Source organism: Lithobates pipiens, unplaced genomic scaffold, assembly GCF_037356315.1.
Source record: "Lithobates pipiens isolate NorthernLeopardFrog02 unplaced genomic scaffold, aLitPip1_a1.2 Scaffold_18, whole genome shotgun sequence".
Lineage (NCBI taxonomy): Eukaryota > Metazoa > Chordata > Amphibia > Anura > Ranidae > Lithobates > Lithobates pipiens.
In genome coordinates this window covers 169,596,836-169,603,725 of record NW_027507758.1, presented here as the reverse complement: position 1 = coordinate 169,603,725, position 6,890 = coordinate 169,596,836, and positions in this window count along the sequence as shown.

The following is a 6,890-nucleotide window of genomic DNA, read 5'->3' as shown; positions in this document are numbered from 1 at the left end:
GTGGATTGCAAAGTTACAGAAATAGACCTATTCGCCTCCCCAATCAACGCGAAGTTGCCAAGGTGCCAAGGTTCCTGTCCCGCCTACCTCACCCTGGAGCAGAGGCGGTAGATGCCTTATCGAGCCTGTGGCACTACAAGACGGCATATGCATTTCCTCCCAGACCATTGATTGCGAAATTTCAGCTCAGATTATCGAGGGAGCCGGTCAGGGTTGTGACAGTTCTTCCCTATTGGCCGAAGTCAAGATCCCAGTATTCCCGCAACTGCTCTCAAAGGGAACGTTTTTTTCATCCAGCCCCACACAAGCCGAACTTACATGCCTGGATCTTGAACGGAAAAGATTCCAATCCCTAGGTTGTTTGGTGGGCGTAATTTCAACCCTATTAAAGGCAAGGAAACCCTCTAATTACATTTACTCAAATATATGGGATAAGTTCAAACAGTTTGCCGAAGACAGACAGTTGAACACAGCTGTGCCGTCCACCTCAGTAATCGTAGAATTCTTCAGGCTTGGACTTGGGACTCAGCCTAAGCTCTCTAAAGGTCCAAGTGGTAGCTATTGCGGCGAGTACTAGGGGTGCAACGGATCAGAAAACTCATGGATCGGATCGTTCCTTGGATCAGAGTCACAGATTGGATCATTTTTCGGATCAGCATATAATAACTTAATTTGCTAAAACCTGTGAAAATTCCACCACCATATAGTCCCCACTGTAATATCCACAATCTCGGCTGAGCATAGCTGAGTATGGCTGGGCACGGCTGAGTAAGGCTGGGCACGGCTGGGTATCGCAGAGTATTGGCAGGCAGGGTATTGCTGAGTATTGGCAGGGTATTGGCAGGCAGGGTATTGCTGAGTATTGGCAGGCAGGGTATTGCTAGAGTATTGGCAGGGTATCGCAGAGTATTGCAAGAGTATTGGGGTATTGCAGAGTATTGATAGAGTATTGGGGTATTGCTAGAGTATTGGGGTATTGCTAGAGTATTGGGGTATTGCAGAGTATTAGGGTATTGCAGAGTATTAGGGTATTGCAGAGTATTGGCAGGGTATTGCTGGGCACTGCAGGGTATGGAGGGATGGCTGCTTCCATCTCAGGATCTCTCTCCTCCACTGTACAGGTTAGTACAGAGAGGGGAGAGAGGAACCGGCGTCATGACATGACGCCGGTTTGTTTACAAGTGATCGCTCCGTCGGAGCGATCAGTGTAAACAGCCTGGGTGTAGAAAGATGGCCGCCGCTTCGGAGCTAGGCCGAAGCCGCAGCCTTTCCTAAGGCCGAGAGCGCTCCGTGGATCGCGGCATGTGCCGATCCGAGCGGGGTGACCCGTTCGGATCACGGATCGGTGACGATCCGTTGCACCCCTAGCGAGTACCCAGAAAAGATGGGCAGAAGATGCACTCTTTGTACAGTTCTTTAAGGCAGTCAAGAAGATTTGCCCACCGCTAAAACGTTCCTTTCCAGCCTGGGATCTACCTCTGGTTCTAGAAAGTCTAATGGCTCAACCGTGCATCCCATTGGATTCTGCTTCACTTGGGAACCTAACCCTGAAAACGGTTTTCTTGGTGGCTATTACTTCAGGAAGAAGAGCTTCAGAGTTGCAAGCGTTGGGGGCAGAAAGAGAGCACATAACCTTTTTTCCAGACAGCGTAGAACTACGGACAGTGCATGGTTTGGCCCAAAAGTTTCTTCCCGTGCCACACTCTGGAGCCTGGGCACTACCAACCTTTACAGACCCACACTCTGGGGCGGTACAAGAACTGGACATTTCAAAAGTTTTAACACGCTACTTACAGGTCCCTTTAGCTCCTCAAATAGGCTATTCATAATACCATGGGGTAGGAATAAAGGGAAAGAAGCCACATCTAGGACTATCGCCTCTTGGATCTGCAAATTAGTTCAAAAGGTGTATAGGGTAAGAGGGTTGGATCCGCCGGCGGTCAGAGCTCATTCCACTAGAGCGGTTTCGTCCTCATGGGCGGCAAGGGCATGCGTATCTTTAGAGACTATCTGCAAGGCAGCCATATGGACGTCTCCACATACGTTCATGCATCACTACAGAATTGACCCAAGGGCACGAACTTCGGTGGAATTTGGTAGAAGGACTATTGAGTCAGCCCTGGCATTGCCTTAAAGTTTTCCTTTGAAGCATTACCCACTCTGGTTTTAGCTATTCATTGTATCACTGGTATGCTGCCATGGAGGCACCAGGAAAACTGAAAATTGTTTCATACTTACCGTAATTTTCCTTTCCTGGTGCCTATCCATGGCAGCATACATACCCTCCCTGGTATTCAATATAATTGGATAATGCTAGGGGGGGGGGGGGGGGTATGGGTTTCCTTTTTATAAGCTAGTAACTATCCTGAGGGGAGGACTCCGGGGCGAAGTTATCACTGGTATGCTGCCATGGAGGCACCAGGAAATCTATTTTTAAGCTTTTTGGAAAACATAGGGAAGGGTCATCACCCCTGTAACATTTTTTTGCTGTCTGTGCACCTCTTCAGAAGATTATCGAAGTTATCACTGGTATGCTGCCATGGATAGGCACCAGGAAAGGAAAATGACGGTAAGTATGAAACAATTTTCAGTTTTTTTGAATGGAGCTACACTTTAAAAATGTACCAGTTCAAAATTGCAAACAAATTCTACTTAACACACAGATGCACCACATCCCCACTGGCAACTATTTTCATAATAGATTCATTTATCCTGCATAAAGAATGCAATATTTATCAGAAAATACAGTGCAGCACATGTACAGCTCAGTGCACTGTTCATACATGTAGAGCATCGTGTCCCATAGACTTTAAAAGGGTTTGCGTCAAAACGTTTGCAATGTTCGAGAGTTCTGGCACGAACCAAACCGGGGGGGGGGGGGGGGGTGTTCGGGCAAATTCTCATGACAAATACTCCAAGGGGACAAATGCTAAGGATCAGAAGAAAAATTGTACTGAGTTAGGAATATTTGAAGTGAGAATCGGATTCATACAGAAAGGATTCAAAAGAAGAAGTAGAAAAGTTCAAGCATATCTACCCCCCCCCCCCCCCAAAAAAAAAAAAATATTGCAGCTTACCAATCCTTAAATGTTATTGCTATTTTTTTTTTTTAATTAGAATGTTTTTTTCACCTGCTATTCAGGCTAGTTAACACCCCTCCTTTCTTAGGGTATTCCACTTATGGAGGAGTAACAGACACCCTTGGATGGCAGCACTGTCTGTAGGAAGTAAGGCCCAAAGTCTAAGGAACATCTTTAGACGTTCTAGGGGAATTTATTATACAGGTTTTTCATTTGACTTCATAAGTAACTAGCAAATTAAAGCATAACTCCAGCTAAAACTTTTTAGGCAGTTACAGAAACACTTCTGTGATAAAGGTTTTATATAAATAAATAAAAGTTGACCATTGGAACTCTCTCAGTTAAATTGTTTGTTTCGGCCCTCTAACTTACACTTTTCTGCAAAGTTTGATCTGTTAAAGGAATTTGAAAAACAGCAGGATCAAAAATTAAAAAATGAGGCTCATAAAAACAGACTGCTTTGTCAATGTTAGTGACATACTGTGTCATATAGGTCCTTTTTTTTAAAATTTTGCCCTTAGTGCCACTTTAAATCGATATTAATGAATAAAATAGGGAGACAATAAGGTGAAGGAACCTCTGTCCTGGTTCTCCAGGACCTTCAAAAGTGTGATAGGATCGAAATGAGATGTGTCATTTATGCTCTTAGAACGCCCTAAGGTACTACTTCAATGTTCGGCCTCTGTATGTGACCAGGCTGTGTAGAAGTCCTACACACAGTGGCGGAACTACCGCCATAGCAACACATGCGGGCGCTATGGGGCCCGCAGTCAAGTGGGGCCCGGTGAGGACAGGCGCCACGGCTCCGCGGGAGATAGCCGGCGGCTCCGCGGGAGGTCCGCGGGTAGTCCGCGGCTCCGCGGGTGGTCCGCGGGCGGCTCCGCGGGTAGTCCGCGGCTCCGCGGGTGGTCCGCGGGCGGCTCCGCGGGTAGTCCGCGGCTCCGCGGGTGGTCCGCGGGCGGCTCCGCGGGTGGTCCACAGGCGGCTCAGTGAGTGAGAGCGGGCGGTCAGAGGATCCGTGGGAGGCGGATGAGAGTGGCCAGTTCGCTGGTGAGAGAGTGGGCTGGCCAATCAGGGAGCTGACAGGCGGGGAGCATAGAGAGGACATCATCTCTGGCCGCCCTGCATCCCTGCAGTGCAGTTCCCCCCTCACTGGGCAGGCAGCCAGGAAGCAGAGAGCTGACATTATCTCTCTGCTGTCTGACTGATAATCTGCTGCCTGACTCAGTGACACAGCAGGAAAGTGGCAGAGCAAGTGACAATCCATAATGTGTGGCAGGCGACGTGGCAAGTGACAATCCGTAACGTGTGGCAGGTGACGTGGCAAATGACAATCCATAATGTGTGGCAGGCGACGTGGCAAGTGACAACCCGGGACGTGGCAAGTGACAATCCATAACGTGTGGCAGGTGACATGGCAAGTGACAACCTGGATGTGGCAAGTGACAATCCATAACATGTGGCAGGTGACGTGGCAAGTGAAAATCCGTGACGTGACAAGTGTCAATGCGTAATGTGTGGCAGGTGACGTGGCAAGTGACAACCCGGGACGTGCAAGTGACAATCCATAATGTATGGCAAGTGACAATCTAGGATGTGGCAAGTGACAATCTGTAATGACGTGGCAAGTGACAATCCGTAATGTGTGGCAGGTGACGTGGCAAGTGACAACCTGGATGTGGCAAGTGACAATCCGTAACATGTGGCAGGGGACGTAGCAAGTGAAAATCCGTGACGTGGCAAGTGACATTCCGTAATGTGTGGCAGGTGATGTGGCAAGTGACAATCCGTAATGTGTGGCAGGTGACGTGGCAAGTGACAACCCGGGACGTGGCAAGTGACAATCTAGGACGTGGCAAGTGACAATCCGTAATGTGTGGCAGGTAACGTGGCAAGTGACAATCCGGGATGTGGCAAGTGGACAATCCACAACATGTGGCAGGTGACATTCTGCAACGTGTGACAAGTGACAATCTGCATCTGGTGGCAGGCGATGTGGCAAGTGGACAATCCGCAATATGTAGCAGGTAATGTGACAAGTGACAATCCTTAATGTGTGGCAAGTGACAATCCAGGACGTGGCAAGTGACAATCCATAATGTGTGGCAAGTGATGTGGCAAGTGACAATCCAGGACGTGGCAAGTGACAATCCATAATGTGTGGCAAGTGACGTGGCAAGTGACAATCCAGGACGTGGCAAGTGACAATCCATAATGTTTAGCAAGTGACGTGGCAAGTGACAATCCAGGACGTGGCAAGTGACAATCCATAATGTGTGGCATAATGTGTGACTTATCTATCTTGGCAAGTGACAATCTGGGATGTGGCAAGTGGACAATCTGCAACATGTGGTAGGTGACATTCCGCAACCTGTGACAAGTTACAATCTGCATCTGGTGGCAGGCGATGATGGCAAGTGGCAAGTGATCCCACTGATTTTGCATTATGGTGAGTTGAACTATTTCATTTTATATAACAGAACAGAAATTGGTTAGAAGGCCTGGAGGTCTGCAATGTGTTCCCTTCAGGGGCTGCATACAGTATAGTGCATACTTTGTTGTTCAAAATTAATATAAGCTGTTGCCTGGGTACTGTGCCACATGGGTGTGGTAGTCTGTTGTTCAATGGCATTAGTTCATTTATTTATTTTTTGATGGGGGGGGGGGGGGGGCCCATACAACATTTTGCTATGGGGCCCTGTGATTTCTAGTTACGCCCCTGCCTACACATGTGGTATTGCCATACTCGGGAGGAGTAGCAGAATGTGTTTTGGGGTGTAATTTTTGCTATATACATGTTATGTGTTAGAAATATCTTATAAATTGACAACTTTGTGTAAAAAAAAAAATGCGTTTTCATTTTTTTCTACATTTTCCAAAAACTGCTGGAAAAAAATTAACCGTTTAAAAGACTCGTTATGCCACACAGATTATACATCGGGGTGTTTGCTTTCCAAAATGGGGTCATTTTATGGGCAATTCCATTGTCCTGGTACTCCAGGGCCTTCAAAATTGTAATAGGTGGTTGTGAAATGAGATGTGTAATTTTTGCTCATAGAACGCCTGAAGATACAACTTCAATGTTGGTGCTCTATATGTGGCCATGCTGTGTAAAAGTCTCACACATGTGGTATTGCCATACTCAGGAAGAGTAGCAGAATGTATTTTGGGGTGTAATTTGTTGTATGGATATGCTGCGTGCAGGAAAAAAAATGACAACTTAAAAAAAAAAACTCACCATGCTACTTACTTAATACCTTGGAATGTCTACTTTCTAAAAAGGGGTCATTTGTGGGGTATTTGTACTTTCCTGACTTGTTAGTGTCTCAAGAAATGAGATACACCTGATGTACTGAAGGCCTGATTAGATGTGATCAATTTTCAGTGATTGGCACCATAGTTTGTAGACACTATAACTTTCACAAAGACCAAATAATATACACTAATCTGGGTTATTTTTACCAAAGCTATGTAGCAGTATAAATTTTGGCCAAAATTGATGAAGAAAAATTACTAATTAGCAAAATTTTATGACCAAAAGAAAAAGGCATTTTTTTTCACAAAATTTAAGTTTTTTTTAATTTATAGCACAAAAAATAAAAAACCCACTAGTGATTAAATACCACTAAAAGAAAGCTCTATTTGTGTGGAAAAAAGGACGCACGTTTCATATGGGTATAGTGTTGCATGACTGAGTAATTGTCATCCAAACTGTGAGAGTGCTGAAAATTGGTCTGGTCAGGAAGGGGGTGTAAGTGCACTGTATTGAGGTGGTTAAACAGTTTCTACAGGGTCCTGTCTGAAACATTG